Here is a 22,090-nt window from a genome sequence, read left to right on the forward strand (position 1 = left end):
GAACAATGATAATGATGTTGAGGAAAAGAAGTATTTGGCCAAACAAGATCCTGGAAAAAAGTATTTGGCCATTCAAGTTTGCAGAGTGAAGCGAATAATAATTTGCTTTATATTCGTAACGTCTAATATTTTAGAATGTTTTTACGTGTGTATGGGACTGTTTTAACTCTTTTGGGCACGGTGAAATTAAAAATGTCCCATTTTTTTATGTGTGGTAATGCATGATGGGACATTTTTAGACCCACCTCGAAATATTGCAATACCTGTATGCGCATTCATGAACCCATGTGATACGGTGGCAACAAATTGAATTGAATTATTATTATTATTTCATATTTTTATATTATGTGAGATTCCTTTGTTAATAAAAATATACCAATTTTGTTTAATTTGAAACGTAATAAAATTTCTGTGCAACATGGATCTATTTTATTTTCTGAAATCCTGTGCCCCAAAGAGTTAACGAGTGCTGTTGCTAATTTTATAAAATTTTCAATTTTATTCATGAAATTTTTCTCAATCATACTGTATTGGTTCGCCATTCTTCTTCTTCATATCTTCTGTTTTACTGTACTGATAAATTAACCTCTACGTTATTCACAAAGGTCAGTGGTAGAAGTTGACCAATTTTGATCTCGACTATGACAACGAACGTTTTGTACGGGGTATGTCCAGAGTAATTCGAAATGCATAATTATTTACCATGGAGATGCTCACAAGTCAAGAAAAAATAAACACAATACTGCAATTATAAATTGATAATACAGTAGCGTACATAATTAGAGGAACCAAAGTAACTTTAACATTGTTATTGATACCTAAACGAGAATTCAACAAAATATTATATTTGTATATTTTTATTTTCTATTATTTCCAATATAGAAACATACAAATATGATATTTTGAAGTTATTTTTTAAATGTATAAACAACTCGGCTAAAAGAGATCACCTACACTGCTGTGAATAATTACAAACTCAAAGCAACTTTCACGTTTTTACAAATATTTAAGCAAAAACCAAGAAAAGAAAACTATATTTGTATATTTCTATATTAGAAATAATAGAAAATAGAAATATACAAATACGATATATCGTTAAGTTTTGGTTTAAATATCACTAAAAGTGTAAAAGTTACTTTCAGTCTATAATTGTTCACACCACTGTTTAAGTTGGGGTTAGTTAGTTCTGGGGTAAGCTGGCGATCGTTGCATAAAGGTTACGACTGGTGTGACATAAATATGTATATGTCGAATATATTCGAAATCTTTTTGTAAATGTTCGTAAATGGATGAATGGCTGAACTTCATTCATAACAATTGTCACGCGGTTGGCCATGGGATTATTTGAAAACGTGATCGTGCATTAAACTGAATATCAGCGGAATTTGAAAATAATTCAAGATCATGTACGAGCGGTTACGATACATTCAGTACAAGCCAGTATTTACGGTGTGTTGCAGTTATTCGAGCGCAAGCGACATTAATTATTATTTTTACGTATTGCCTTGTGTAAATACCGTATAGGAAATGTTTAACGCATTTTTCGTATGGTTTGAAGGATAACGAGAATTAAATGTACCTCGAATTTGAATTTTATGTTTTGTATGATCGCAATGAATGTGGCTCCAGGGGTCAATATTTTTATTCATTTGGCAGGCAACGCGTAAAGAATTAAATCGTACGTGCTTGGGCGAACAGAATATTCATTTGTGTAAAGAACGAAAAAGTATTGTATATGAACAATACCTCATGGTTTCGCTGACCGTTTTTCTATCGTATGATTTTAATGATCATCACGTTGACACTTCATCGAGTACTCTTCTTCTGAAATATGTTAATACTAAAGTGTAATAACGTAAGTGATATTTATGTAAAATAAAAATCTTCCGTATCGATCGTAACACATAGAAGTTAACCCTCGTATAGCCAATATAAACGAGTAACGCGGTAATCCGACGCTGGATCACTTTTGACCCACAGATGAATTTTTACTATACTTACCTTGCATTTAACTTCTTGGTACAGGATATTAATACTATGGCGGGAAGAAGTGTGTTAGTTTAAAAAATGTAGATTTTACGTTGTCGCTTCTTCGCTGCGCTCAAATTCTGGGTCAACGATGACCCGGTGTCGGCTATGTAAGGGTTAAACAGAAATTTTATTCATTATTTCATAGTTTTGTCAATGTTAAAATAGTAATAATAATAATAATAGATACCTTTGAGAGATACTTTGCCGTTATTGCATAAAATTCGAAGCCTACTTATTAATAGACTGCGAATGCTGTGCACTTATAACAAAAATGAACAAATCAAATACATTACAGTGAAAACATTTAAAGAATTTAAAAACACTGTTGTATTATTTTCAACTCAAAAAGGTAGTTAAAGTAAGAAATGTCAATGTAGCTTTTTAATCTTGCAGCTAAGGCAAACAATTTTCACTTTGCATAAGAATTATTACTGATAACTGTTATTAACAACTAAACTGCGGATTTTTATGTAAAACAAAAATTCTCTACCTCGATTACAATATATATGAATTACATGAATATTTATGCTCATTCTTAAAATTGTTAATGATATGAAAATTGCTCTAAATGCATACAATTCGCAGTCTACTAGTAACCTTCGTAACAATAATGGAATTGTAAGCATCCAATATTAATAAAATAAGTGAGTTCGGACGGACCAATGTAGTGTACATTTGATATTAAATAAGATAATAGTCTTTTGAATGAATTCAGTACTTCAAATACTTTATTATATTTCCTTCTACAAAATGACATATGAAACATTGTTTTATCTCGCGCTATATAGAAATAAATTACTTTTCATTAATTTTTGTACCTCAAACGCTTGAGATAAAATAGAAAACAGCAACTAGTTTGACGTGAAATATTGAACTACGTTTCTTTGAATTAGTTTTATACGTTTGATTTAATTAATTAATTTTAAAGTGTTTACTGTTTCGCCGCATTTGATCGCAAAAGTTCTACAGAGGAACATCCATACGAAGATAAATGTACATGGAAACCTGTATCTTTGATTCAGTCGGCGATGATTGACATAAACAAAGAGTAGAGCAAAGGCAGACGAAGTGTATTTGAGATTTTATTTGGAAATAATCTGGTTAACAAAATAATCTATAGAAAAATTATTTGTACATTGAAAGTGTAGTCATTCAGTATGTCATTTCAATGATAATTTTTTAATAATTTATTTGGATAATCTCGGATTCTGATGTATGCATATACTTAATACGACGTTGTTTTGGAATTATAACTGTCTCTGCACTGTTTAGATTACTCCTCTGCCTTCATGGAAACTGTTCAATGTGACCTTCTGATTTCCATTGACCCTTTGACCCTTCCAACATTGTCAGATACTGTTTGAATTCGCCGGTAAATTCCCTTAATACGCTGACGAAATATGTCAACGTTATCTATACCGTGTTGTAAACACGAAAGCTCAGTTCGTTAAAAGAAATATTGGGAAGCATAAACAGCTGTAATTCTGAAACGAGATCGTATTTGATGGATTATAATTAGACTGCGGATGTGTATGCGTAACACATATTTATAGGAAACAGATAAATTAATAGGACCTGGACAGAAATTTGTTTTATCATTAGTGAATTCCAAAAATATAATTTCCTTTTTGCATATTTTGTTTACTGCAAATTTCGATGTGCAATTTGGTATGATCGTTTTAACGCGCTACTTAAACCGTGTTACTTTAGCTTTAAAAATTTCCTAAACGGATCTAGTCGATTAAGACGGTCAAAATTGCTCTTAGAGATTTTTTAGTGACTATTATACCGTTCGATAGCTGACTACGAAATCTCATCTGTGCAAAATTTCAATAAGGATAGTTACAGGATAAAATAGATTGCGCACTTTTCCGCCCATTCGCCCCTACGGTGGCATCCTAAAATTTTGAAAAAATGTGGCTTATTTTGGACGTCAAGCTGCATATTATAGAATTTTTTCAGATTTTTCGGTTGCAAGCTGTGGTCATCAAAAATGAAAAACCAAAAAAGAAATCGAAAAACTAAACATTTCTTGAAAATAAAAATATCTTTTTTATATTAATTCCCTGTTAAGATACTATAACAAGCAGTGTGTTCAATTTTTCTCAGATTTTTCGTCCGGTTGCGGCATTATAAAAAAGAATGAAAATCGAATTTGTCGATATTTTTGCTATTACTACTTGTTGGGTTTGCCGCAAGTTTAGGTTAAATAATTTTAAACGCTATTACATTGAAACAAGCAAATTTTTAACCTAGAAAATGCGATTTATGGGAAAGAAAAAATTGTGATGTGCACATTGTGATATTTGTGTACCTAAATATTCATTCATGTTGAATGAAATACGCTGGGAGGCAGAGTTTTTTTTCGTAAAGCATACTTTATTTCTTCAATTTCAAATCACATAGTTTATTCACATGACTTTACATAAAAATATTTTTTTTAATAAAAAATATAAAAATATTCAGTATAGTCAACATATGCAATGTAAAAATATTCAAAATTATATGATTCTATTTGAAGAAAACAAAGTTGGCATTGTATTGCAAATTACGGTAAATAGTGGAAATGTTATTTTAGTAGTAGCAGTAGTAAGTGGTTGTAAATAATGCAGATATTAAAACAATTAGCATATAGTTTTATATTTTTTACATATATATTTCATATTCCTGAATATATATGCCGCATTGATTTTGCATATATTTTGCACATGTTGACATATAAATTTCGCATAAACATCCGCAGTCTAATTATATTCAATAGCGTATAATAATAATTATATTATTACAGATAACAATATAACTCGAAGTTATCATCCTGAAGTTACGAATATAAAATAATCGATTGTTGGTGATACACCAACAATATTCCACTATTTAACCCTATATGGTTCAAAGTGTTTTCATTTCAATTTAAAATTTGTTATAATATTACATAATTGAATAATTCAAATCATATCCATTTGAAACTTTGTAACGTATTTTAAGAATTGAAAAATGTTACAGTTATTCTTCCATACCGTGTAATTATGACATTATTCGTGAACATAATGTAAATCAGCAAAATAACTAACTATTAGTGCAAAGGAGTCTATTAGTGTAGAGACTGGCTCGATGTAGGACTACAAAGGGTTAAGGGCAAAGTACTGCAAACGATTTTCCAAAACTCATTACGTGGTAACTAAGCCATTATCTCATTATCGCGTTTGACTCAATTGGATTTTCTGAACAGTGACATATTCTGGTTGGTTATTTGAATTTGAGGTATAAATTATATCGAAATTTCACGAAATTATGTATTTCGTGTTAATGCGATATTTCTATAAATATAATTATACCTTATTTTCTTCATTTATGATTAGTAATGTATCATTGAAACTTTTTATATTAACATTTTATTAATTCAAAAAATGTACTCTTGTCAAATATTTCTTTTGACAATGACACGACATATTGCTGAATAATTATATAACAAAACAAAATAGAGAGAGATTCGGTATAATAGATGTAAGTGGGATCAGTGAAAAATGTAATAATGCGCAATATAATAAAAGCTATGTGAATTAGAATATTTAGGATATGTCATTTATGCATGTACAAACCAAAATCTATTTCATGACCAAGGAGGTTGAAATAAAGATCTATCTACCTGTCGACTATACATTTGAAAGTAAATTTAACCTTTAATTTAAGGCTGACTGAATGTTTATTAGAAAATTTAAAAAAAAATATTACTATATTTTCATACACACAAATTTTCTTCTTTATTGTTATTTATTTAGAAACTCTCAAATGAGATATATATGTACACGTGTATAGTCCTCACGCGACAAGAAGGCACATTTGTGTTTACATTCGCCCTCTTACTGGCTCCCCCACTGCGGCAGCTAGTAAGAGGGGAAATGTAAATGCAAAGATGCTTTCTTGTCATGTGGCGACTATACATATGTTATGTACGTTATATATGTGTACGTGAGTGTACATATGTATACTATATAAATATACAAGTTTCATCTTTTGAGAAAATAGAAAACGTGTTAAACAGGTTACATTCTATCTATGTTGGAACCGTGACTTTTTAATACTTTCGCTGCAAATTAGCGACACGTTCATATTTTGTCCTTGTTGCAGCGTAATGAATCCATAACGAAATTTATGGCTACATACTCTGATATAGTACGTTGCATAATTCAAAATAGACCAAAGACGATACAAAGTGTTGGTATAGCAATCGCAACTCTTTGTTCTTCAATTATCCGCGACATTATCAAGTTATGTAAATAGAGTTTTTATGATATATGTAATCAGACATTTTTATGTGTTCCGCTCTTTTTGCAGTGAAGTTCTTTCTTATTTAAATGTATAAATAAATAAACTCAGTTCATAAATAAGTTTAACTTTTTTCCCCTTAACCAAACAAAAATATTATCCAAATTTTATTATATCTTTGCTTTATTATAGAACCGTATTCAATGTAATACATTCTACAAAAATATGAAGGTTGATAAATTGAGGTTATGTCATCATTGTGAGTATTTGTTCAAAGTGTTATGGGAACAATAATTTGGAACATTTTCTATCCATTATTTAATATATTAGACAAAATCGAACATTTCTTTGTTAAAGAATTTAATTCATTGAAAATAGAAAGATACAGAAATCGGTTACAGGTTACCATGGAGTAATATAAATGAAACTTTTTATTTCAATATTGATAATAAGATTAGAAATAAATTTTATGGTTTCTTTATATACTCTCTCTTTTTAACTGTATAGTAATTTTCGTGACTATTGATTTGATTATATTGATTAATAAATCCACAAATTTTGTAAAATTTTTATTTATTTCATTAGGAATATAATTATCAGCATATATTATCGTTAATACAATATGAAGAAAACTAATGCAGAATATAAGAATCTCAGATGAACGAGGAAAAGTCCTAGTACTTATGAAGGGAATCACACCTCAGTAATTAGCCTCCAAATGGTTGAAATTAACGATGAAATAATTTCAGCCGTACTGACTACTGACTTCTCGTGTAAGAGACGCAAGAGGCGTTAGAGTGGTAAGCGGCTTATGTCTTATAGAAGCTAACTACTCTTCACCAAAGGGCCATGTCGCAAATAGTAAACCCTTTCAAAATTTACAGACTTAGATTTATTGTGTGGATTGAAACTAATTACATTTAAGAGAGATGATACAATCTATATTTTCAGGTGTTTTTGTTCATACTAATTGTTACATTTCGTTTAATCTATACGTTACAAATGCATTTACGTTTCTAAACGTTCTACACTTAACTTTACGTCTTTAATATTGGTTCTATTCGACCCAAAATGAAGCTACAAATTATTCTATTACTTCAACTGAAACGTTTTCATAAGTTCAAATGTATGGTAAACATTAATAATCCTTACAGAAAGGAAAGAAATTTATAAACTATTTTTTAATGAACATGATTATTTTTGTGTTCTCACATGGAATTTATGAGTCAGATTGATTCACTGTGTTTGTGCCATAAAACACTACAGAAATTAAAATAATGTGAGAATGTCAATATAGCATCTTAACCAAACGACGAGGCTGGGGTCCATTTGGATCCAGATCATAAATATTGTTATTCATCTAAGATAGTGAATTCTTGTTGCTAATAATTAGATTAAACTTTCATATGTTCCAATTAAGGTCTATAGAAAAAACTGATTTCAAAATGAGTACCTTAAATAATATGTTGTATAAAATTGATAAATAATTTTCTAAATAATGCTAAGCATTCAACACATATAAATCTCGCCAGTTTGATTACAATAATCTATAAATAATGATGCTAAAAATTCATTTAGGACTACATCATTTTATATTTTATATTTATGACAGAGTAGATCTATTGGTTTGACGTCTATAAATTTACAAATTTTGTTGTCGCGAAAAACGTGGGGTAAAAACAGACCAGATGTGATATCTGCTATTATTTACACGGTACCGAAACATTTTCGATGGACGCAGATAAGATTTCATCTATAATATTTCCCTTGTCAAAAATTGAAGCGTAATCTCTGTTACAGATATGTGACGTTTGGACCTCGATAGCAATGCGTGTAACTGTAACACGTGACAGTAAACGTAAATTTCGTTACCTCAATTGTATCAACATTATCCATTAACACTAACAGTGCTGGATATAAAAAGTGACTCGTCTGTGTTGCCTCATACAAATTACAGTATTTAATTTATTTAGACATTTTCCAATTTTTATATTAATATATGTTGGGACGAATAAATTTATTGAATGATTTCCAGTGAATGTGTCTTTATAATTTGAATAATTGTAGTATAGGAATTGTCGAACCGATCATTTGACTGGCAATGATACGATTAGTCTGAATAAATATTTTTGTGACATACATGTACTTTAGAACCGTATCAATTTGTGCGACTACGTCGACTGCATAGTGTCCTTTGTTAGCGGTTTTGCACACCCTATAGCTTATCTTGACCATCATCTAGGGGGTGGAATCCCTCGAATTACCGAATGCTTTCTTCCTCCAGTTTATTCCCTACTAAATGGCATGGAAGATAAAGTGAGGGTCATTGAGTGTGAACGAGATATACATGTATAGAAAGCTCATTTAGTAAGATAAATGATGATATCGTAAGGATAAACTGCAACCACTATACGGGCTTCCATCGTTCCCTCAGTGATAGAGACTTCATACTTACGATATTTCATCAATCCTCCTAATGTTGTCGCACAGTGGGGCAGAATCCCGAAAATATGGCATTCATTAAATGATTTCGTATTTTTTAAAAGTGTTCACGCAGTTATACGATAATTGTGTAATGTAATATTGAGATAATATTATATATTTAAAAAATATTTATTAAAAAAACATCATTTGAGGAATATTTTTTTCAAACACAATTTACTACTGTTTTGTTTGGTAATGTACCAAGGCAAGTGGTGGATTGTGGATTGTGTCTATTTGTAAATAGAAAAGAACAGCCATAAATAAGAAATTGTTCAGAACGAACTTGATTTCAAATGAAGAGGCAAGTCAGTTGTTATTAATAATAATAATAATAATAATAATAATAAGTTAAATAATAATAATGTTCAGAATAAACTTGATTTCAAATGAAGAGGTAAGTTACTATATAATATTAGTTATTTATTAGAAGTATTGTTATTAATATTAATAATAATAATACTTCCAACCTTTCCTTCTATTCATTATACAGTAACTTACCTCTTCATTTAAAATCAAGTATATTCTGAACATTATTATTATTATTTAACTTATTATTATCATTATTATTATTAATAATAATAGTAATAATAATAATATGTATATTGTACGTACATATTACGTATACTTAAATAATCGTGGCCGCGTCAGTTACAATTTAAAATTGCTGTGTTTATGTATACATTTATTAATATTCTTAAGGAATTATACATGGTGTTTCAACTAAAGGAGTCCACTTACGTATTTCTGTTATTTTTGGAGATAACGAAAAACTTTATTAACAACAATTTTTCAGTTCATTGAAATGTATAATACGAACGTAATAGTTTTTTCGCAGCTGGAGAATTTTCGGAGATTTCAAGGTTATCTTCACTTTTTTAAGCACATGTATTTTTTTAACATTAGTTGATGCAGCTCGACATTTTCTGTAGAAATGCATTTACCTGTTTATGTCGAAAAGTGATTAGTTTAACAGATATTTAGTGGTATTTCTCGATGAAAGTATATTTATGAATCGTGAAAACTTTAACGTCTCTTTTGGCACGGCAAAATGCACAAAATTAAAGTTAAAATATCTTCTAATCCAATAAATTTTCGACATATATAAATTAATACTTTACTAATACCGTGGGGAACTTGTACTGAGAGTACTTACCTGAGCATCTAGTGTCGGGACTACCCACGTGGAGGTCTAATAGACTTCTACAATTGACAAATTTTTGTATATTTTAATCAGTCAATAGTAATTTTTTCATTGAGGATCCGTGAGAGCACGTAATGTAATGTAATTAACCTACATTAATGTAGATAATACATTAATTGTAGATAACCTACATTAATGTAAATGTAGGTAATCCCGAGTTAAGAATCCTCCGACGCATGTTCTCAGGTATAATTTTATGACGATAAGCCGCGGATTGACGGACCTTCGCGTCTTGATTTGATGATTTATAGGCTTTTGTCCCACCGTCCGGGTCAACTCGAACTCGACATACTCTTATTTATTTATTCTCCTTATTTATTCTTCTTTTCAACATATAAAAAGTAAAAATATTTTTGTTCTCCAAATTCGATCCGAGTTCATGCGTTTCTATTCCAATTTTTTAATTCGCGGATACGGAAACTGTAATTGGGGTAGGGCGGAGAAGGTGGCTGCGCGCCCCGATTCAGGTAAACGGACCGTGCGCTCCACTTTGACGGTCAACTAACCGTACCTCCTACCACCTCATACTGTTTGAATGAAGTTGTAGAATTGAATCGACAGATTTCCAAGACAGTGTACTTTATACCGTTAGAAGAATTTTAACAATCCACTCATGGCCAATGGCATTTTTTTATAACAATCATACTTGTGAATACAATTTGCGTTACTTTCAATAACTTCATCAATGATCTAATAGTAATTATACAGGGTGTCCCATAATTATGTTAACACCCGGAAAGGGGTGATTCAAGAGGACATTTGAAGTCATCTTTTCTTTAGCGGAAATACAATCCGCGGCTTCGTTTACGAGTTATTAACATAAAACAGTAACCAATAAGCGGAACTGGGTTTCAGCCGCCTCGACCGTATATTTAAATAAACAAATTTGATATATTATTAAGTTTTTATTTAAATATCACTAAAGATGTAAAAGTTACTTTGAGTCGATAATTATTCTCATCACCTTTTACTTCGTTATTATTACAATACTTCCACGTGAGATAGTTCAATGTCATGAAGGCTATAGATTCTCATTTCTCTTTGTTTATGGTAGTACATTACTTACTGTGGCTAGTTTTTTTATTGGTATAAAGCTAAGGAAAAGAAAGATCTTACCTTTATAGTGAGATGACAGCATTAGGTATAACTGTTTTCTCAAATTTAACTGGGTAAAACTCTCAAAATTTCTCTGACAATGGACTGAATTATTTATCAAATTTGCCAACACTTGCTAGCCATTCGTTTTGGAGTGTCGCTGTACAATACTTAGACACATACCGAAATACAAATGGTCGAACGGTAAAGAACGATAAAGAAAAACGACGCGACGTTATGACGACGACGATGGCAAGGTGGATAAACTCATGAGGACGCGAGGATGAATTTTATCCATCTAAAAAGTAAAAAAGCTGTATGTGAACAGTTTCTTCATGGGAAATTTGAAATATGATCGTTACATATACACATGGTCCCAGCATTCGTAGTGCAACCAAGATATTAGGAGAAAACGTTGTCCCAAAATGGACTGCCATTTTAAATAGCGCGATATTTTCTTTAGCCAGACCAAGCAGCAATTTCTTAACAGTTGTCATCGGTAATAATCGAGATTGAATTATGAAAGGATACGGAAATGAGCAACGCATAGGAAATGTTAAAATTCACATTAAAAAATGATAAAACATTTGCAGAGAATTTGTAAATATCTCGCTTTTGTTGGTAATCTTAATGCACCTCCATCTCAGTTCAATCAATGCGACTTGGAGCCATTAGACATTTTTCTTTGTGGTTATATTAACCCTTTTACAGTGCAATAAAATTATGAATTTCAACAAAATCATGTGCATCATTTTCATCGCTTTAAATGATTCCATCGGTGATAATAAGTACAAAATAATTTTTAAACGCGTTTTACAAATGTTATTGAGAAAATATAATCGTCCAATTACACACAGTTACGTCTTGTGTCATATATGTGGTAACACGGAATACATAAACCTATACGTCGCAGTCTGAACAATAGTATCTCGTATTCTTCTTAATTGTCTTTCCACCAATCCGACGTGAGAAGCATACTGCACATAATCCAATCGGTTTTTCTTTGTTAGCAGTTGTCAGAATATATTCAATAAAAATGTCTTTTTATGTAATATGCCAGCACACCATACTGCTTGATCTAAAAGATGTACGAAAATTTTATAATAATATTTCTATTCTATGCTTCGTCTTACATCATAGATATGTTGATCCGATTCATCAACGCTTCTCATTGTAAAATTGCAATCGCGTATGGACCCTAGAATATTCTTGATTTTATTGCTTTTTTCTTTACTGGAATGAACGCTGAATTGTGAATAATGCCCGAAAAATTCTCGGGACTGTCATTTTGATACTTGACGCTTTGCCCGAAAATATCTCGAGATTCACTGCGAAATGGTTAATTTAGAGGTAAATTTTATCTCCGAAAGGAACATGTAAAATTTATAATAAATCGTTGGGGTCGTTTTGGAGGTATCATAACATTACTGTCGTAATGTTTTTTTTATAAATGATTAAACTATATAATATCAGTATCCTCTGCAAAGTAACTGCATTGGGAAACCGTACATCACCAAAGACGGTATTTCCACTCTCCGTAACAGTGCTGAAATTGTTAACTCGAAACTTAGAACTTGGAACTGCCTTCAGTTAGTCTGTCAGAACAATCCGGATATTGACCACAGTTTCGAAACTACGATCTTTCAGGTAGAATTTGAATTTGGGGAAGCAGAAATGAAATATGACAAGTACGAAAGCCGCGGTATTTCAATACTTCATTAGATCTTTCAGGTAGAATCTGATTTTTCGGAAGCTGAAATGAAACATGACAAGTATGGCAGCTCCGGAATTTTAATACTTCATTAGAATTCGATCTATCTGTTACACGTCAATCGGACATCAGGAGTTCTTAAATTAGCAACATTATTTTATGGCTTTTAAGGGAGGACATTCAAGCGAAAACCGACTATCAGTATTTTCCTAATAAAATTTGGAAAATATGCATTTTGACAGCATTTTTTACGCTTATTTGAACTACGTACAAATTATTTTGCTAATTAGTTTTTTCAACTGTGAACAAATTTTTCTTTTATGAAAGCAAAATCGGATTGAAAATTCCGTATACAATTCTCTTCAATATTATGTACAGAAAAAATTTCAGCTCGAAAACTTTGTTATTTCGATTTTAGTAATACTAATTGGCATTACGGCCGTCAAGGTACCTATCGGAGTTGGGCAAAATTTTATTCCGATCACGGATAAGAGATGGAGACTTAACGAGTAAAATTTTATTCGACACTATCCAATGGAATATCCAATCGAATAAAACTTGATCTAGATAAAAATTTACCCGAGGATGGAAATAGTGAAAGAACCATGATAGGAGGATCAATGAAGAAAAATTGTATTTTAACACATACTCAAAATGATGACCAGCAATTTCGATACATTTTACGCAGTAACCAGCTCCGCTTCTCTAAAGTGCAGTACGCAGCTCCACTATCCTGAAGAATTTGTGTATGTGGTCTCTTGTTTTCATGAAATTCATTCAAAAAGTGTCAAACATTAGAATTAAGAAATAGAATTAGAAAATAGAGAATTAAATAAAATTCAGAAACATAATCTAAGGGATTATCCGTGTCATATATAATCTGCAGGCAAGTATAGGGCTAACTAGAGTGGATAACATCTAAGAATTTTCGTCCCAGCATCGAAAGGGTCAATCGATATTGAGTTCTGTTTTAGAAGCAATAAGACAGCTTCATCGTTAGTAAAACATGATTTGAGAATGAAGATTGTTTATGACAAGCTCATTAAACGTTTCGTTGATCATAAATTTAAGTAAATGAGGCAAATGAGGTAGATGAGTCAATACAAATTTTTAAATTCTGTTTTTATGTAGCCCTTCGCACCTAGGAAAATTTTTATTAAATCACCTAGAAGCACCACGAATCTAGTTATTCGTTAAATATTAAATAATATAATCGAGTATTAAGTATATAATAAAATATAAAATAATATTACGTTTTGGAAATAATGACTTCATTCAAACAGGATTCTGCATAATATTGTATTTGTACCGATTGTATAGAACCAAAATTGTTAACCTTGAAATTAACGTGATTACCAGCTGTCTTCGTATGTCCTTTGAGATGGGACATTCGAGTGCAAGAGCTTAATATTTGTATTTTGTATGGTGTTTATGAATCGAACATTGAACTTATTGTACACTTTCTTCACTTAAAGATTAAACGTTTTATATGTTTTGTCTTTTTTGTTACGTCTCCGCTGTCACACTGGGTCAAAATGACTCACATTTCATATTTCGGAAAAGTGAAATTAATAATTAATTCAATATACATTGGAAATGAGATATCGAGTTCTAATAAAGGAAACGATCTTTTAGAATCTTGAAGCTATATTCTCTAATGCTTGCATCTGGATAATATTGTTAGGTTTCGAGTGGCAGCTGTTTGAAAATTGTATGTGTGCTTGGTATTGGAAGTGTGAGAGCGGATGGTTAAACAAAAGTGATGCAATTTTTAAAGTGGAGCTCCGATCACAGACTTGTCACGGGTCCGATAATTATTTCACTCGAGTTAGCGACACTCGGCAAATATAATAGATAAACGCTCGGACTTTTATTCTTTTTAGAGACAGTTCGTGAGTTATTTTTTTCGATTCCATGTATTTTTTTACTGTTCGTTTCCATGTCCTTCTCAATTTTCACTTTCATTTCTCATCCGACGCTGTCAGAGCTCTTACCCACTTAGTTTCTATTGCTAAATTCTATCTATATATGAGCCGTTTATTTTGAAAGTGGCATAAGTCATCTTTTCAAAAAAATTGTAACACTAATTACAATTGAACGGTACCTTTTCATTTTAAACAAATTTGCAATCAATAAGTTGAGAACTATTGAGATTTGTTCGAGAGAAGTTTTGCTAATTAACGGTATAACAAACATGTTTATTTTGAAAGTGGCGTAAGTCGCTGTACTCAGGAAATTAATTGCAGGGCTTAGTGTAAAAGAAATAGAAACGTGTGATAAGTGTGTGTGAAGTATTGTTTTGAATTCTTTTCAGTATTTTTAAAAAGGTTGTGATCACTGGACTTATTTTTATAAGTGCGGAAGAGAATAGTGCAGTTTTGTAAATTATATTATAGTGATGTGGCGGCTACCTCCAGATCCGTCAGCAGATGGCTATAAAATGTTTTATAAACTAACTTTAGGTGAAAAAGATGAATTTCTAACTTTGGATTTGTCACCAAAAAGAGGAAGACCTAGGCGTTGTTCACAAATAGAAATGGATCCGTTATACGCTGGATCTCGTCCTGTTTCTTCAGCAAAATACAAAGACACGATGGACTTGCTTAATTATATACCCCCAATATACCACAGTTATTTTAAAATTTCAAACAAAACACGATTTCCGAGGACTTAATCACTCCTATTGATGACGAAAATTAAATTGAACTGATGTATTTTCATATAAATTACTTATACTTATGTTTCAAAATGTACTAATTATTTTTGTATTTTATGGATATTAAAATAAAAAATACTTAAATCAAACCTTTGTATTAAATATGTTCATGGTATAAATTATTATTATATATGTAATTTATTCAACAATTTTAGTAAATCACTGTCCTTTCAAAACATCACTTCAGTAAAATACGTCGGACAAAATTAATATATGTCAGTCATTTTTCTAAACTATTTAATTTGAAAGTGGCTTAAGTCACTTTACCGTAATGAAAAGTGGTGATTTTTTAATGTTTATACGAAATTATTTATACTGAAAAAAATATCAGCATCCTGAGATAACAAATACAAGTAAATCTTCTCGAAAGTTAGCATCCATATTTTTAAACGTGTTAAAAAACGCAAACCTTAAATATATCGACTTAAAAACAAAGTGACTTATGCCACTTTCAAAATAAACGGCTCATATCTATGAATTCTATTTATGTTCGTACCTACCAACGCGCGACACTTTTCTTTTTATTAATTCCTTGAAAACAGACAGCCATGCATTCAAATCCTTTCGGGGTCGTTTTACTACGAAATTGCCCTCACAAATCATTCGAATTCTTACTATGGCATGTACAGTGACTAACGAGAGCATTCGGACACCAGTATAAATTGGACCTCTATGCCACATATTTAAATTAATATAACATTGAAGGGGTAAAATCCTTTACGGGATATTAAAGGATTAAAAAGATACAAAAAGGTATAAAACGTTATATGCTAAATCAAAAGTTTTTTGTAATTTATGGTACTTCCAGGAAATGAGTGGTTCCTGAAGTCATTTGAAGTAATTTTTTCCTTAGCACAAATGCAATCCGCTATTTTGTTTGCAAATTATTAACGAAAAAGAGTGACCAATAAGTGGCCAGCTCGGCTGGCACAAGGCGGCCGAGCCAACAAAGCCCAATTCCGCTAATTGGTCCGGCTGTCTCGCGCTAGCTGATCTCGTCTCTCATTGGTCACTGTTTTTCGTTAATAATTCGCAAACAAAACGGCGGATTGCATTTGCACTAAGGAAAAAGTTACTTCAAATGACCTTAGGAACCCCTCATTTCCCGGAAGTATCATAAGTTTAGCACAATCTGCATAAATGTCAAAATACAAAAAATTTTCGATTTAGCATAAAATGTTACTTACATAATTAAAAAAATATAAATAGACATCGAATTTTCATGCCACATAAGTATTCGAATGCCTATAAGATATAAATATAATATAAGTGCCTATAAGTTGAAAAGTTATAAAAATACATTTTTTTTACTTTTTATTACTATTATAGTTTCATACCTCTTTTCTTTAACAATGTGTTTCAAGAAATTTGACAGTTTAAAAATTATTATTTATTTATGATCGATGGTTTTATGATTTGTTTATAGTATGTATTTTGTAGTATGACGACTGAATTCACTGTATGGGAATGGACAGTTATTTATAAGACGCGCGTAAATATAATTTGTTGATTCTTGAATTTGATTATTCACATATTACATCAATATTAGCTGGTAAAGTTATACTTTTTTAATTCTGTAGGTAACGATTTTTACTAAATCGAAAGTTTCTTGTATTTTGACATTTATATATTCTACTGTAATATACCGTGAAGGATTTTTCCTTTCAATGTATGTATATTTATTTATATATATATATATATATATATATATATATATATATATATATATATATAGATATATGGCGTAGAAGTCAAAATTATACTAGTGTTCGAAAACTGTCGTTAGCCACTGTAAATACTGAGAAGTACACTCCCGAGAACATACTTTTTACTTTTAGAATGTTGCCAATTCTGCTCGATGTCGAAAAAAGTTTCAAATTCTTTTATAATTTTTGTTGCATTTACCTCTTCAACGAGTTACGTGTTTCGTTTAATTTTGAAAGTGTGCACCTGCGTGCTTAACCATTTTTAATCGATGAAAAATATACTCTACAGCAGATTTGCTGTAAAATGGTAAAGTCTAGTTTTTTCACAAAAGTACCTTGTATTAAAAATTTATATTCCGATCGCTTGACACTAAACGTACTACCGCATTTTTTAATTTATTCAGATATACACTACTATAAAAATCATAAAAAATTTAAATAAGTTCAATTTCATAATTTTTATAACATATCAGATACTATATATATATATATAGTTTCAACACATCGGTGCGTTTAGTGTGAAAGATTCATTCGCATCATTTATAAAATTTTAATTTTCGTTATTTTTTAAGCGAAGCAAATAATCAGTGTCTGGAATTGAAAATGTTTTTATACTATATACACAAACATTTAGAAAAGAGAAATTAGAAAATGAAACAGTCAATTGCACATAACATTACTTAGCATGTTCAAAAAATGTTACCGCCTTGTTTCTCATTGTTCTTGTTTGTTGCGTTTACGTATTAATGTTGGATTCATTATTATTTCTTTATTTAAACTAATTTAAACTGAAACAAATTTACGTCTCATTTCTATTCTACTATGCAGTATTACTGGATTAAGTTTTCATGTCTTTTTTATGCATGCATTGATTACTGTGCCCTTCTACGTCTTACATCAAACCGTACTGTCTTGATCTGTGAGACGTGTGTAAGCTACACGTGATTTTCTTACTTTTTTTTAAATTATATTGTAAGTACTGAAGCATATATATATATATATGCTTCAGTATTATATATTATATATTATATATTATATGTTATATATTATATATTATATATTATATATTATATATTATATATTATGTATTATATATTATATATTATATATTATATATTATATATTATATATTATATATTATATATTATATATTATATATTATATATTATATATTATATGTTATATATTATATATAATATATTATATGTTATATATTATATATTATATATTATGTATTATATATTATATATTATATATTATATATTATATATTATATATTATATATTATATATTATATATTATATATTATTATTATATATTATTATATATATATAATATATATAATAATTGCTAAATAATTTAATACGGAATAATTCATGTTTTTACATTTTTGCTTTAGGATTATTTGTCTAGAACTGATCATAATAATTAAGGTAGGCACAATAATTGGATCAACGTATAGAAATTGACACAAAGTAACTAGAAAAGGCTCAGTATCTGAGATATAGTAATAAATTGTTCATCTTTTTAAGGGCACAGTAACACGCACAAAAATTACGTATGTATATATATAATAGTTTATATATTTCATTTATGAAAAAAGTCGTAATTACATAAAAAACGTCAAGATATAATTAAAATGGTTTAAGAAGTGAGACGTAGGTTAAAAAATCCGATTTAATTCGTTGAAAACTCTGGACGTCACTTTAATGAGTACAGTAATTGATACGCTTACTCTTCTTCCAGTAAAAACACATCTTCCGTTTTGGACCTGAAATGATTCACGCGTCGTCTATCTTTTAAATGTCATCACAAATGCTTAAACAAAAGCTAAACACAAATGCATTGCAAAAACTCATTACTTCGCAAGAAATGCAAGGTAAGGTCAAGTTTGATTATTTTTACTTATTACTCTCTATTAGCATTTTCATAATAATAACAACAATAATAACAATAGTAGAAAACTCTATACATTTGTTAGTACAACGATTCTTTGAGTGCGAACACCAGTGTGGTCAGATGGAATACCAACAATCGGACAAAATGTATTGGATATTAAACAATTAGTGTTCCAGTATATTAAACACACGTTTACTTTGAACAGTAAATAGATAAATCCAGTCGTTTACTACATTATTACTCTTCGTCACATCCTACACGGAAACCGCACACAGTTAAATATTTATCGCGTAAAGTTGAAATTACATTGTTTAATGTTCGCATAATCTATAACTGGAATATTCTGCACGAAGTTTTCCATATAAAAGGAGGAAACAGCTGTGACGTTCGTTGCCTACTGACTAGCTTAAGACAATAGAACTTGCAGCCATGGAGCGAAACCATCACTTCTTTCTTCTATTTGTTTGCCTTACACTTTTATCTGGATATTTTGTAATACCAGTCGTAAGTTACAAATATGTTTGATATTATTGCATCAGATATGCATCAGTTTTGATATAATGATACATTGTATCGACTTTTGTTTAGCTGTCAGCGCCGTGCTATAATATTCCATTACATGTAATCTGCAACAATCCGTCACTCCGTGCGAGATGTCCGGTATGATCACAATTGATTACTCTTAATAATTATCTTGTTTTTGTCACTTTCATTATAATAAAATTTCTGTACATTTCTTTCTTTAGGCTAACTGTCCGAAAAAAGATTGATTCCAGTTCCAGACGTGCCAACTGTCATTAATAATGTAATATTGATACTTCAATAAAATAATTTTCAGAGAAAATGTAGTTTCACAGTTTAGGTTAAATTTATAATGTTAATGTTACATACTTTGAATTATTATATATGTGTATCTTATGAACCAATATAAAAGAATTAAAGGGAAAATTAATTATTCATTGAAACCCATTCTGCGTCAATTCAATTATCTTACACTCAATAGACGGTTCAAGTCGATGCTTGCAATTGAGAATATGTATGAATGTGTTGTTTGTTGAAAATGGAAAGCCGGGACATGGCATGTAAACGGTGTTCCGAAGTAGCATGGAAGCGTAGTAGCAAAGTACATGCTCGTACTTTATTATTTTTGTCGTACTATGTTTTATTTATATTACAAATAAATATTCCAAAGTTCACTAGATTGTCCAGAAATATCAATCTATCGAGCAATAGATTATGCCCCCTGAAAAGCGTTCCATAATAGGTACTTCTATTTTAGTTTCTTGCTTGCTAATAAATAGAAAATATCGTATCGTGTATGTTTCATTCGAAATGAATATTCCTATTCCAATTCGTTGAGTTAACTATTAAACAAGAATAGAAGGGAACTCATTAAGGAAAATGTTTGAAATCATCAAGAAAACACATTTTTTAAAATATATTTGTCAAAGATATGATGAAACTGATCAAACGAGAATGGATAGCGTATGGGGAGACCACAAAAGTTAGAATGCGCCATCATAAGTGTGCTATTCTAAGAACAATTACATTTGATCCGGGGAACTGTGGCGTCGCATCGCTCGCCACTGCTCATCCGCTACCTGAGCGCGGCGGCTAGCAAAGTAAAAAACATCTGCCTTCCTAGTCCTCTAGCGGGTCCCGGACGAAACGTTTCCCCCTCTCTTCCCTGTTTTCCAAAACATGGCGTCACAACCGCCAAAAGTACTATCCACGGCCGTTGTAACAATTGAATAAAGTTGCCTGTTTATATTTCTTGTTTTAGAACGTTGTTTAACTCATTTTAGTTTTCATTCTAGTAATACTAAAAGCAGAATAAAGATCGCACGTTCTCATTTACCACGAACCGCCAAAGAACAAATACTGCAAAATTGTCATCGGTGTTAGAAACAGATTCTAATGATCGACTGACCAGAAACAGTACGCAATGTACAATAATTAGAAAAGCAGGGTACAGTGGACGTATAACGAATTCGTCAATGCACACGATAGATAGACTGTATTTACGATAATACAGTCATTTTTACGATAATCTGTAAGAAATCTCATAGACGCGTGATTTAAAATCGCATCACACATGTTTTAATATTTTAAGTGGGGATTCAAATTACTTATTTTTGAGACGCAGATATCTTAGATTGCGGATGAATATGCAAATGAATATATTTTTAGAAAATATGCAGACCAATGGAACCTAGGCAGAAATTTGTCATGACCCGGTGATTCTGCAAATATATTTTTTATTTTATATATTTTGTATATTGAATATGTCATAAACGTTTATTTTATTTCTATAAATAAAAATAATACTTACAGGCTTTCGAACATGATCTAGTTGTTGATGACAGATGCAGCTGCGTATATGATAAATGCTAGAAAACATTTAAAGGAGTGCGTTAATATTTTTCACTTGTAAATTCATTTCCTCGAAATGAATCGTTTATTCAGAATTTCATATTTATCAAAATCCACTTTCAAACTTTCCCGGATCATATGAAAGAATTACAAACTACTGGTATGCTTTTAACTGAATCAATGGAATTAGTGACAAATGTAGATCGAAATTTTAGTAGCACTCCTGAAATTTACAGAGAAAAAATTATAACAAATTGGAATGCAGTTTCAACAAGAGGTCCCGATTTCGAAACAATATTCAAGATTAGTGAAGCTTTGCGAAAACAGATTGTTAAAGAACTTAAAAGAATTAAAGCATGCTACTTGAGCGTTCCTTCTCAGTCTATAAATTTATTTTTTAAATAAACATCATGAACTAACGCTTAATAGTATTGAAAAAATACTCGTAACACATTGTAATTTAAATAATAATTGATTATTATTATGTTTAAGTAATAAAATTATATCTACATATTTCGAGTATATTTTGCATATTCTCGTATGTATTGACATATTATTAATACATAGTTGATATATGTCACTTACATGTTTTGATATATTTTATTGAC

The 22,090-nt window shown here is 30.5% G+C and overlaps 1 protein-coding gene and 1 long non-coding RNA gene across 2 annotated transcripts in view; both read left to right on the forward strand.

Moving 5' to 3' along the window:
• Window positions 1-22,090, forward strand: part of LOC143259277 (potassium voltage-gated channel protein Shaw-like) — a 421,748-nt gene that overhangs the window by 15,074 nt on the left and 384,584 nt on the right. The gene's annotated exons all lie outside the window — the stretch shown is intronic.
• Window positions 19,463-20,074, forward strand: LOC143259357 (uncharacterized). The gene is made up of 3 exons (XR_013033161.1): window positions 19,463-19,613; window positions 19,698-19,769; window positions 19,856-20,074. It is a non-coding gene; the product is annotated as an uncharacterized LOC143259357 (long non-coding RNA).

Source organism: Megalopta genalis, chromosome 4 (genome assembly GCF_051020955.1).
Source record: "Megalopta genalis isolate 19385.01 chromosome 4, iyMegGena1_principal, whole genome shotgun sequence".
In the NCBI taxonomy this organism is placed as follows: Eukaryota; Metazoa; Arthropoda; class Insecta; order Hymenoptera; family Halictidae; genus Megalopta; species Megalopta genalis.